Raw genomic sequence first — 12,294 nt, 5'->3', positions numbered from 1 at the left:
TGTGTGTGGTGTATGGTGGGTTTCAAATTTTTGGAACCTCTTTTGTAGGGTGGCCTGCTTTCTGGTGGAACCTCTTCTAACCGGTTCGGTAGATTGACGAACCGGTTCTACCGAACTGGTGCAAACTGATAGGAACCCACCTCTGAGTCTGGGGTGCTATGTGGCAGGTGCCTATCTGTCTGAATTCTGAAGTCCAAGAGCAATTTAACTTCTCCGTTTTCTATTACTTTCTCTATTTTATGGTCCCACCAGTTTTTGCAAATGGTATTGTTGCTATTTTGTCGTGCCGCTGCTTGTGGTCAGTCTGTGCGATCTTCTCGCAGCACCTAGCTAGGTGGGGCACTGTTTCTTCAGCTTCTTGTGCTGCCAGAATAATTGTTGTTGTTGTTGTTAAGATCAAAAGGTCACTCAATGAAATGCCATGCCTCTATTATCCCTCTGTGAAGCAGAAAGACGCAAAGCCTTGGCTCTTAAGGATAACCGCCGGTTTAGAAGGCAACGAAATGCCTGAAATTGACTTTTCTTTGGTTTGAAAAAGAAGAGAGAGAAGCAGCCGACACCGTTTGCTTTTGACGGTGGCGGGGATTTTGCTAAGCTACGGTTTACTGAATAAGGCTCACCCATCAGGGCTTAATTGGCGATATGTAAACCAGGCTTTAACAGCAATTTCCCCCCATCTGGTGCTTTCCAGATGGTGGGATTACAACTCCCAGAATTCCTTGCTCCCAAACCATCTGGAGGGTACGAATCTGCTTTCAACTCCCCCACCCCTTTTTCCCCCCTTGGTAATATTCTGCATTTGACAAATAGCCTGTCTCTGTTGAGATCCTCTTATTTCTTCCAAAGGTTGCAGGAAGAGGAATGGCATCACCAACAAAGAGAAAATAATGTATAAATAGGCATTGAAAGGCTTATGGATTTGATGGCCAGGCACGCAGTACAGGTAGTCCTTGACTTACAATGATTCATACAGCAACCTTTCAACACTAAAAACGGCACTGAAAAGAGTAACATGACTGGTCCTTGCATTTCCGACCATCACAGCACTCGGATGTACATGTAGTTTTTGACTTATGACCACAATCGAGCCCAACAATGTCTGTTGCTAAGCGAGGAATTTGTTCAGTGAGTTTTGCCCCATTTTACGACTTTCTCTTGCCACAGTTGCTAAGTGAGTCACTACAGTGTTCAATCAATGACACGGTTGTTAAGTGAATCCAGCTTCCCCAATGACTTGGCTTGTCAGAAGGTCGCAAAAGAGGATCATGTGACAACCCACACACATCCCCGGGAGACTGCAAAGCATCCTAAAGATGAGTCAGTTGCCAAGGTGGGAATTTAAATCAAGTGACCAGGGGGATGCTGCAACAGTCATAAGGATGAAAAATGGTCATAAGTCACTTTGGGCGTTGTAACTTTGCACGGCTATTGAGCGAAGTGTTGTAAGTCGAGAACTACCTGTATTATGACAGGTTGCAGCATCCCGGTGTTGTGTGATCGCCATTTCTGACTTTCACAGCAAAATCAATAAGGGGGTTGGATTTGCTTAACAACTGCATAGAATAGAATAGCAGAGCTGGAAGGGACCTTGGAGGTCTTCTAATCCAACCCCCTGCCTAGGCAGAAAACCCTATATCACTTCAGACAAATGGCTATCCAACATCTTCTTTAAAAACTTCCAATGTCGGGGCATTCACAACTTCTGGAGGCAAGTCATTCCACTGACCAGTTGTTCTAACTGTCAGGAAATTTCTCCTCAGTTCTAAGTTGATCAGTTTCCATCCATTGCTTCTTGTTCTACACTCAGGTGCCTTGGAGAATAGTTGACTCCCTCTTCTTTGTGGCAGACCCTGAGATATTGGAACACTGCTATCATGTCTCCCCTAGTCCTACTTTCTATTAAACTAGACATACCCAGTTCCTGCAACCGTGTTCTTCATATGTTTTAGTCTCCAGTCCCCTCATCATCTTTGTTGCTCTTCTCTGCAGCTCTTTCTAGAGTCTCCACATCTTTTCTAATCATGGCGACCAAAACTGAATGCAGTATTCCAAGTGTGGCCTTACCAAGGCATTATAAAGTGGTATTAACACTTCACAGTGATCTTGATTCTATCCCTCTGTTTATGCAGCCTTGAACTGTGTTGGCTTTTTTGGCAGCTTGCTGCACACTGCATGGCTCATATTTAAATGGTTGTCCATTAGGACTCCAAGGTCCCTCTCATAGTTATTACTATTGAGCAAGGTACCACCTATACTGTACCTGTGCATTTCGTTTTTGTTGCCTAAATGTAGAACCTTACTCTTTTCACCATTGAATTTCATTTTATTAGATAGTGTCCTAATGTTCAAGTTTGTCAAGATCCTTCTGTATCTTAAGCCTATCTTCTGGAGTGTTGGCTATTCCTGCCAGCTTGGTGTCATCTGCAAATGTGATGAGTTTCCCATCTATCCCATCATCCAAATCCTTGATGAAGATGCATGATTCACTTAATAATGCAGATAGTCCTCAACCTATGACAACTGAGCCCAGAATTTCTGTCACTAAGCAAGACAGTTGCGAAGTGAATTTTGCTCAGTTTACGGCCTTTTTTTGCCATAGCTGTTAAGTGAATTATTGCAGTGGTTAAGTTAGTAACCCAGCTGTAATGCAAATCTGGCTTTCCCAATGACTTTCCTTGTCGGAAGGTACATAAGGGGATTATATGACCTGGGTACATGGCAACTGTCATAAATATGAGCCAGTTGCCAAACATCCGACTTTTGATCATGTGACTGAGGGGATGCTATAATGGTATTAAGTATAAATAAGGTTCATAAGTCACTTTCTTCAGTGCCATGTAACTTTGAACGGCCACAAACTAAATAGATTTTAAATTGAAAACTACCTATATCCCACTGTCAAGCTATGGACAGGTTTGTGTGTGTGTGTACACACACATACATATACATATATCAAACCGGTCAGTCCTAGAGCAGATCAACCCTGACTGCTCTTTAGAAGCCAAATCCTGAAGATGAAACTCAAATACTTTGGCCACTCTAGTGAGAAGGAAGGACTCACTGGAGAAGAGCCTAATGCTGGGAAAGATTGAGGGCAAAAGAAGAAATAGCAATAGCAATAGCGTTAGACTATATACCGCTTCATAGGACTTTCAGCCCTCTCTAAGCGGTTTACAGAGTCAGCATATTGCCCCCCACAGTCTGGGTCCTCATTTCACACACCTCGGAAGGATGGAAAGCTGAGTCAACCTTGAGCCGGTGAGATTTGAACCACCGAACTGCAGATAGCAGTCAGCTGAAGTGGCTTGCAGTACTGCACTCAACCACTGCGCCACCTCGAAAGGAACGACAGAGAATGAGGAGGCTGGATGGAGTCACCAAAGCAGTAGGTGTGAGTTTAAATGGACTCCAGAGGATGGTAGAGGACAGGAAGGCCTGGAGGAATGTTGTCCATGGGGTTACGATGGGTCAGACACGACTTCACAACTAACAACAATATATATCGGTATATGTATAGATTCACTTCCACTCTGTCTAGGTGTTGGTTTTTATCCATTTTAACATTACTTTAACATTTCAGCTACTAATTGACCGATGTTTTAATGTGTTCATCCTATATAATTGCTTTATTCTGTTATTTAGGATATTGTAAGCTGCGCAGAGTCGCTTGGAGGAGATCAGAAACCTACAAATTTAATAAACGAACAACATAGGTATGAAGGGCAGCTGGGTGACTTATGGCCAGTCACTCACTCTCAGCCCACCCCACCCTGCAGGGTTGTTGTTATGGGGAACCAGGAGGGGAACAGATTATTAGGGAATTACCTATAAAGTAATAAAGGCGGGATAAAAACATCTAAACAAACAGATACAGGTGATCTTCGATCCACAAGAGCTCTCTTAGTAACCGTTTGAACTTACAACTGCTCTGGAAGAAGTGACTTATGACCATTTTTCACACTTACAACCGTTGCAGCATCCCATGGACATGTGATTGGCATTCTGGTGCTTGACAACTGATTCACGTTTATAACGGTTGCAACCTCCCGGGGGGGTCACGCGATCCCCTTTTGGGCCTTCTGACAAGGAAAACTCAAGTGGGAAACCGGATTTACTTAACCATCGTGTGTTCATTTAACAACTGCAGTGATACACGTCACAAATGTGGCAAGAAAAAGCGTAAAATGAGGCAAGACTCACTGAATAAATTTCTCACTTAGCAAGATAAATTTTGGGCTCATTATTGGTTGCGAGTCAAGGATTACCTGTAGAGACAGAGACTGAGAGGATAGATGGATGGATGGATGATAGGTAAGTGTTCTGACCCCCCCTTGTCCCAGACCAACACACACTCCGAGCCAAAGATAAGTTACGGCATTTAATTAACAGACAGACAGGTCCTTGGCAGCAAACCGGCAGACAAGCTTGGTCAGCAATCCAGCACAGATAAGCCGTGGCAACAATCCAGCCTGCCAAGCTCACAATAATGTTCTCCAACATTCGTTCCTGCGTTGACTTCTGCAAAAGGGCGTGTGCACAAGCATTCCTTTATAGTCTGGAGAGGAGCCTAATGACCACCAGCTGAGTGCAATTACCTCCTGTAATTGCGTAATTGTTCCTTATGCCTATTAGCTCTCCGGTGCCGGGCATCTAGGAACAACTCCCTTGGCTCCTCCCCACTGCTGACGTCTGGATCACTCTCCCTTGTCTCCTCTCCACTGGTCCAAGGCTCAGGGCCTCCTGGTGGCCAGCCAGCCTCTCTGCACCCTGCTCGGAGTCGGAACCCTGTCCAGGGTCCTCCACATCCTCCAAAGCCGGACTCATAGGACCCCTCACTGTCGGAGTCTGGTGGCAGCTCCAACGGCTCCTGCTGTGCCAAAACAGGTAGGTAGGTAGATAATAAATGATAGATGGATTGATAGATGGATGGATGATTAGATAGATGATAGGATAGGATCGGATCAGAGGTGGGTTGCTCCAAGTTCGGCCCAGATCGGGTGAACCGCTAGTGGCGATGGCAGGAGGCTCCGCCCACCCACTCAGACTCGCAAGAGCAAACCGGTAGTAAAAAAAATGGAAACCCACCACTGCAAAGGATAGGATACAGAGGTGAGTTGCTACCCGTTTAAGGGAACCGGTAGTGGAAATTGTGACTCGATCACTGAACTGGTAGGGACGGCAGGCTCGCCACGCCCCTGAACCGGTTCCACAGTCGCTGTGGCATGTTTTTTTGACATTTCTGCCCATGCACAGACCTATTTAACAGGCACAGTGCACCCGAGGTGGCCAGGCCCGCGCTCACCGACTGCAGTAGGCCAGCAGAAACCCATCCCTGATAGAATAGTGTAGGGTAGAGTAGAATAGATTAGAATAATAGAGTTGGAAGGGACCTTGGAGGTCTTCTAGTCCAATCCCTCTGCTTGGGCAGGAAACCTATACCATTTTAGACAAATGGATGCCCAATCTCTTCTTAAAAACTTCCAGTGTGTTGGAGCATTCACAGCTTCTGGAGGCAAGTTGGTTCCACTGATTAATTGTTCTAACTGTCAGGTAATTTCTCCTTAGTTCTAGGTTGCTTCCTCCTTGATTAGTTACTTCTTGTCCTGCTCCTTGTGCTTTGGAGGATAGATAGATAGGTAGGTAGATAGATACATAGATGATAAAGATGATAGCGATAGATAGATACACTATATTGCCAAAAGTATTCGCTCACCCATCCAAACAATCAGAATCAGATGTTCCAATCACTTCCGTGGCCACAGGTGTATAAAATCAAGTACCTAGGCATGCAGACTGTTTTTACAAACATTGGTGAAAGAATGGGTCGCTCTCGGGAGCTCAATGAATCCCAGCGTGGAACTGTGATAGGATGCCACCTGTGCAACAAATCAAGTTGTGAAATTTCCTCGCTCCTAAATATTCCACAGTCAACTGTCAGCTGGATTATAAGATCGTGGAAGTGTTTGGGAACGACAGCAATTCAGCCACAAGTGGTAGGCCACGTAAACTCATCCAACATCAGTGTGTGACCTCACAAATGCGCTTCTGGATGAATGGTCAAAAATTCCCATAAACACACTCCTGAATCTTGTGGACAGCCTTCCCAGAAGAGTTGAAGCTGCTATAGCTGCAAAGGGTGGACAGATGTCATATTGAACCCTATGGATTAGGATGTCACTTACAGTAAGTTCATATGGGAGTAAAGGCAGGAGAGCGAATACTTTTGGCAATATAGTGTAAGATAGATAGATAGATAGATAGATAGATAGATAGATAGATAGATAGATAGATAGATAGATAGATAGAGCAATAGCAGTTAGACTTATATACCGCTTCATAGGGCTTTCAGCCCTCTCTAAGCGGTTTACAGAGTCAGCATATCGCCCCCAACAATCTGGGTCCTCATTTTACCCACCTCGGAAGGATGGAAGGCTGAGTCAACCCTGAGCCTGTGAGATTTGAACCGCCAAACTGCAGCTAACAGTCAGCTGAAGTAGCCTGCAGTGCTGCATTCTAACCACTGCGCCACTTTGGCTCTATGATAGGTAGATAGATATAGATAGATATGATAGATACAATAGATAGATAGATAGATAGATAGATAGATGATTGATGATATATAGATACAATAGATAGATAGATAGATAGATAGATAGATAGATAGATGATTGATAGATGATAGATATAGATATACATACAGATGATAGATGACATGATAGAGCGATAGAGATAGATATGAGAGAGATATGCACGTGTGTGTATTTTTAACACTGATCCAGTTAGTACCTTCCTCGGCTTTGCCATCCTGAAAGTCGGGAGGCGCGTCTCTCCGCCCCCACGATCCCCAACCGCCACCGGATTCTTTGTTCTCAGAACCCCGCAAAGCAGGTAACCGGAGCCTCCGTCGCAACCCCCGGCCTGGTGTGTTTTTTTTTGGGGGGGGGGGGGGGGTTGTTCGCGTACAGGCGATTTGGTCTTCCCTTCCTTCCTTTTTTCCTTCCTTCCCTCCCTCCTCGTCGTCGATCCCTTTCTCGCTCTCCCTCACACCCAAAGTCTGGACTAGGCGGACTTCGTTCTTTCAATGGGAAGCTTTGTCTGGCGGGCAAAACCCCTCCTTCAACCCCTTCGCCTTCCTCCGCCTCCTCCACTCCGCTCGCTCTCTTGTTTTTTTCTTTTCTTTCTTTCTTTCTTTCTTTCTTTCTTTCTTTCTTTCTTTCTTTCTTTCTTTCTTTCTTTCTTTCTTTCTTTCTTTCTTTCTTTCAAGAAATCCCTCAGTCCTGCCCACCTCCGGTTAACCCTCTCCTTGCACTGAGCCCCTTGCCAGGTCTGTGTGTGTGTGTGTGTGTTTATTGTGTGTGTTGTGTTGTTTTGTTTTGAAAGACGAGAGGGTTCGACAGCCTTTTCAAATCCCCGCGCCAAAACACGCGCGCTCCGCGGGCTGCGCTTTTTACGCACCGCTTCCAGCCTCCCAAATGCCCGGGGCGGGGGAGGAAGGGTGTTCCTAAATTGCGGGATCGGGCGAGATCGTTTCTCTTTTCAGAAGCCGCGGGGGAAGTGGGGAGGGAGGGGGGTAAAGCGGATCTTTTTTCTTCCCGAGAAGGTGCCGGACGGGTTAAACCGATAGAGGCCGCCGTTTCCCAGAGAGGACGCGAAACTTGAGCTTGGAGAGGCTTGGAGAAACCCAGGCCCCTCTTTGCTGATGGGAGGGGATCGAGAGCCCTGGCGAGCCCCGACTGGATCCGAGTTGTTTTCTTTTTTTATTGCTTTCTTGCCCCCCCTCTTTTTTTTTTTTTTTTTTTTTGGAGGGGGTGGATCGAGGGAGAGGAAGAAATGTGCCGGAGGGCGCGCGGTGTTGGTAAGCCAGCCATCCAAGCCAGCAAGGAGGTGTTTGCAACAGAAAGGAACTTCCCCCGCTCGCTTGCTTATATATATATTTATATTTATATATTTATATATAAAAGTAGCAGAGGCGGGAGAAACGGATCCGGAGTAAACTGAACCGGGCTGCTTGTTCCCCACCCTGCCGCCCCGCTTCCGAGGCTCCGATCGCGGGTAGCCAAAGGAGGTTTTTTTGCGCGGCGGCTCCCAACCCAGCATGGCCTCACCCTCTCTCCCCGCAGGACAATGGCTGAGCCAAGGACAAGGCGGGGAGGCAGGGATCCCCTTGCAAGCCCCCCCGCCCCACTCTAGCTTCCCACCCCCCTTTTTTTTCTTTCTCTCCCTCTTGTTTCCTTGCTTCCCTTCCTCCCCCCCCCCCCCCAGCTCCGATCTCCTGGAAGGCGGAGAGCGCCTTGCACCGGGATCGCTGCCTGGACCTTTTGTGCGTTAGGTGGGGGAATCAACTACTCTGTTATAAAGGAGGCGGCCGGATCCTGGAAGGAATTATTAGATCTGGAACGAAATCGCTTTGCGCCCGCCGCTCGACCCCACTTTCTGCCGTGGGGGGGTGGTGTTGGGGGAGAGAAGAAGGGGGGAAAGAAGAAGAAGAAGCTTGCGGGATCTGGGGGGGATTTCCTCGCGGATCTGGAAGCTCCGCCATCGGGGGCAAAAAGAAAACAAAACGGAGGAAAGGGAAGCCCCAGAGGCAGAGTTGAGTTATTGGAAAGGCCGGGGAAACTCGGGTTTAGCAGTCCGGATCGAGTTTATTTCCCCCCTCCCCCTTCGATCGGACGCGGAGATCGGACCGAGCGGACACGGACTTGAGAAACGGAGGAGGGAAAGCGGAGAGCGGCGCTTTCTTTTTTGCAAGGACGCTGGTTGTAGGGATGTTGAGACCTTTGTGTCTGGGATTAAGGCTCTTAGCTCTCGGCGGTGTATTTTTTCAGCGAGGGGGGGGGGAATTAATGTTACGGTTGCTCTGGGTAACCCATTGGAAATCCCCCGGATCTATTGTATTGAAGATCGGTCGATCTTCTCTCTCCCCTAGAACCCCCGTAATACAATAGCCTTTAAATTTCTATACCTCTCCACGGCGTCCCAAAGGTGCTTTTTCAAGAGGCTAATTGGACTTCCTTGTTTTTTTCTTTGAAGACGTTTCGCTTCTCACCCAAGAAGCATCTTCAGCTCTGTCCTTGGCTCAGCTCTGACTGGATTGTGGGGAATGGGAAGTCAGAGCCGAAGAAGTTTCTTGGATGAGAAGTGAAATGTCTTCATAGAAAAACCAGAAAGTCCAGTCTGACTTTGAAAAAGCACCTTTGGGACATCCATGATCGGGATGACTGAGAATGTCCATGGAGATTTACCGTTTCACAGCGCTTTTACAGCCTTCTCTAAGCGGTCTGCATATTGCCCCAGTCTCCCAACAATCTGGGTCCTCATTTTGCCGACCTGGGAAGGATGGAAGGCTGAGTCCACCTTAAGCCTGGTGAGAGCTTTCTCAGCTAGCAACAACTCCAGTGCAGAATTCTCACTAACTAGCAGGTTAATCTATCCAAAGTCTCCTCTACTCAGAGATCAAGCCCAAGTGATCCCAGAGAAACTAGGAGTTTTTGCCCCAAAGCAGGTTATGGTGGGCTGCCATTGCCAACTTGGTGCCCCCCCCCCCATTTGATCTGGAAGTTGAAATCCAAAGGTCTTGGGTTGAACAAAAGGGGCTGTAAGGATGAGCAAATCAGTTTTGAAGTGGCTCTTAGAATTTTAATTTTTCCAATAATTTACTAAAACGCACCTCAAAGGGGTGTAAATAGTAAGGATGGGCAAATCAGTTTTGAAATGACTCAGAATTTTATTTTTTCCAATAATTTACTAAAACGCACCTCAAAGGAGTGTAAATAACGATGGTCGAATCAGTTTTGAAGTGGCTCTTAGAATTTTAATTTTTCCAATAATTTACTAAAACGCACCTCAAAGTGGTATAAATAGTAAGGATGAGCAAGTCAGTTTTGAAATGACTCGGAATTTTTTCCCCCCCAACAATTTACTAAAACGCACCTCAAAGGAGTGTAAATAATGATGGTCAAATCAGTTTTGAAGTGGCTCTTAGAATTTTAATTTTTCCAATAATTTACTAAAACGCACCTCAAAGGGGTGTAAATAGTAAGGATGGGCAAATCAGTTTTGAAACGGCTCAGAATTTCAATTTTTTCCAATAATTTACCCTTGTTGCATGCGACTCTAAGCAGCTTACTCTCCACGGACGGTAATTAAAAAAAATACAAAATGAGCCACCTGCTTTCTAATGGCAGGGAGAGCACATCGCAATGGTCTGCCGCCGCCCCCCCTCCACACACACACACACACACACACACACACACACACGGCAGAAGGAATCAGCATTCCTAAACAGGTTTCAGAAGTGTTCTGTCATGGCCTGTTTGTTTTTTTAATAATTTGCATTTTATGGAAGCAAAAAACCAAGTTCAAATCAATGCTTGCAAACGTTTTCCTTTCAATAGCTCGTTTGTGCCTTTTTTCCAAGAAGGGTAGAATTCAACTTTGTCAACACAACTGGGACAACAATATCCATTGTTAAACAAGGAGGTTGTGAGTCTGATTTTGTGACTTCTTTTTTTTGGCCACGGTGGTTAAGTAAATTGATGCGGTTGTTAACTGAATTGTGCTGTCATTAAGCGAATCCACTTCTCCCATTGACTTTGCTGTTTGGAAGCCGGCTGGGAAGATCTCCAGTGGTGATGGAGCATCCATCATGGATGATGCCAACTTTCGTAGACACATGCTGGTTGCCAAGTGTTCGAATTTTGATCTTGTGATTGTGGGAGTGCCGCAAAAGTTGTAAGTTCAAGGGTGGACATAAGTTCCTTTTTTTTCCAGTGTTGATGTTCGTTAAATGAATGGTTATAAGTTGAAGATTACCTGTAATTGGCCTTTATGTTATTTATTATTAAGGCACAATATGCTTGTTTTTATCTCTGATTGCTACTTCCTAACGCACAAATATGCTATGCTATGTGTTGAAATCTCAACTGTATGTGTGCTGGAGGTTTAAAGTGTGATGATGGAGGTATTTTGCAGGGCCTAAGACAGCGATGGTGAATCTTTTTTGGCTCTTGTGCCAAAAGCGGGAGTGCAGGGGGGTCGTGCGCGGACGTGCCACACCCATAATGCAATGTGCGACACACACACCCCAGCGTGCATGCGCGCATGACCAGCGCAACCCCTCATTTTTTCCATGCTTTTTTCGCCCTCCCCAGGCTCCAGAGGCTTTATAGGAGCCTGGGGAGGGTGAAAACAGCCTCCCCCAGAGGCTTCAGGAGCTTCCCTGAAGTTTCCAGAGCGCAAAAAAACAGCCCTATGAGCAACCCGGAAATGACTTCCGGGTTGCTCGTAGGGACGATTTTAGCCCTCCGGAGGCTTCCCTGAAGGCTCTGGAGGACTAAAACTGGCCTTACGAGCAAACCGGAAGTTGGTTCCCGAACTTCTGGTTTGCCTGTAAGGCCGTTTTTTTGCACTCCGGAGACTTCAGGGTAGCTCCCCAGGCTCCTATAAAGCCTCTGGAGCCTGGGGAGGGTGAAAAATGGCCTCAAAAAAAGGCTGAAGTCAGCCAGTGCGCACATGCGCGCTGGTCAGCTGACAGGGCAATGCCTCGCGTGCTCTGACAAATGGCTCCGTGTGCCACCTGTGGCACACATGCCGTAGGTTTGCCCGCCCGGGCTTAAGGATACCCATTCTTATTTTGGCTCTGGAAATTCCAAGTAGCCCTCGACTTGCAACAATTCATTTAGTGACCGTTCGAAATTACAACCGCACTAGAAAAAGTGACATAACTGTTTTTTCACACTTAGACCATTGCTGTATCCCCAGGGCCATGATGGCGAACCCATGTCACGCAGCGCCCTCTCTGATGGCACGCGAGCCGTCGCCCCAGTTCAGCTCCCCCATGCATGTGCACGTGCCTCCCACAAGCCAGCTGGTCTTCACGTCTTTGCCACCCATGGGGGGGGGGGGCTGGGCGTGTGTGAGGGACCCACGTGCTGATGAGGGGGTGCATGCGTGGGGGGCTGCAGGCGCATTGCATTTGGGGGGTTTGGGCACAAGGTTAGCCATCACTGCCCCGGGTCGTGTGATCAAACTTCAGACACTTGGCAACTGGCCTGTTTATATGACGGTTGCCGTTTTTTTCCAGGGTCCCTTTTTGTGACCTTCTGAGACACAAAGTCAATGGGGAAGCCGAATTCACTTAACAACCGTGTTCCTCTGCAACTGTGGTGATTCACTTAATAGCTGCGGCCAGAAAGGTTGTAAAATGGGGCAGAGCTCATTTAACAACTGCCTTGCTTAGCAACAGAAATGTTGAGCTTAGTGGATGTCATAAGTCCAGGAGTACATGCTACATAT

The 12,294-nt window shown here is 46.7% G+C and overlaps 1 protein-coding gene across 2 annotated transcripts in view; it reads left to right on the top strand.

Moving 5' to 3' along the window:
- Positions 1-7,571: 7,571 nt before the first annotated feature.
- LOC116504537 overlaps positions 7,572-12,294 on the top strand; it is a 17,518-nt gene continuing 12,795 nt past the window's right edge. For both annotated transcript variants that reach the window (XM_032211599.1, XM_032211598.1), the window contains exon 1: positions 7,572-7,855. The gene's annotated coding sequence lies outside the window, so the exon portion shown is untranslated. The remainder of the gene's footprint in view (positions 7,856-12,294) is intronic.

Source organism: Thamnophis elegans, chromosome 2 (assembly GCF_009769535.1).
Source record: "Thamnophis elegans isolate rThaEle1 chromosome 2, rThaEle1.pri, whole genome shotgun sequence".
NCBI classification, from domain to species: Eukaryota; Metazoa; Chordata; class Lepidosauria; order Squamata; family Colubridae; genus Thamnophis; species Thamnophis elegans.
The sequence above is the reverse complement of the archived record's forward strand: the minus strand, read 5'-3'. Positions and strand labels throughout refer to the sequence as shown.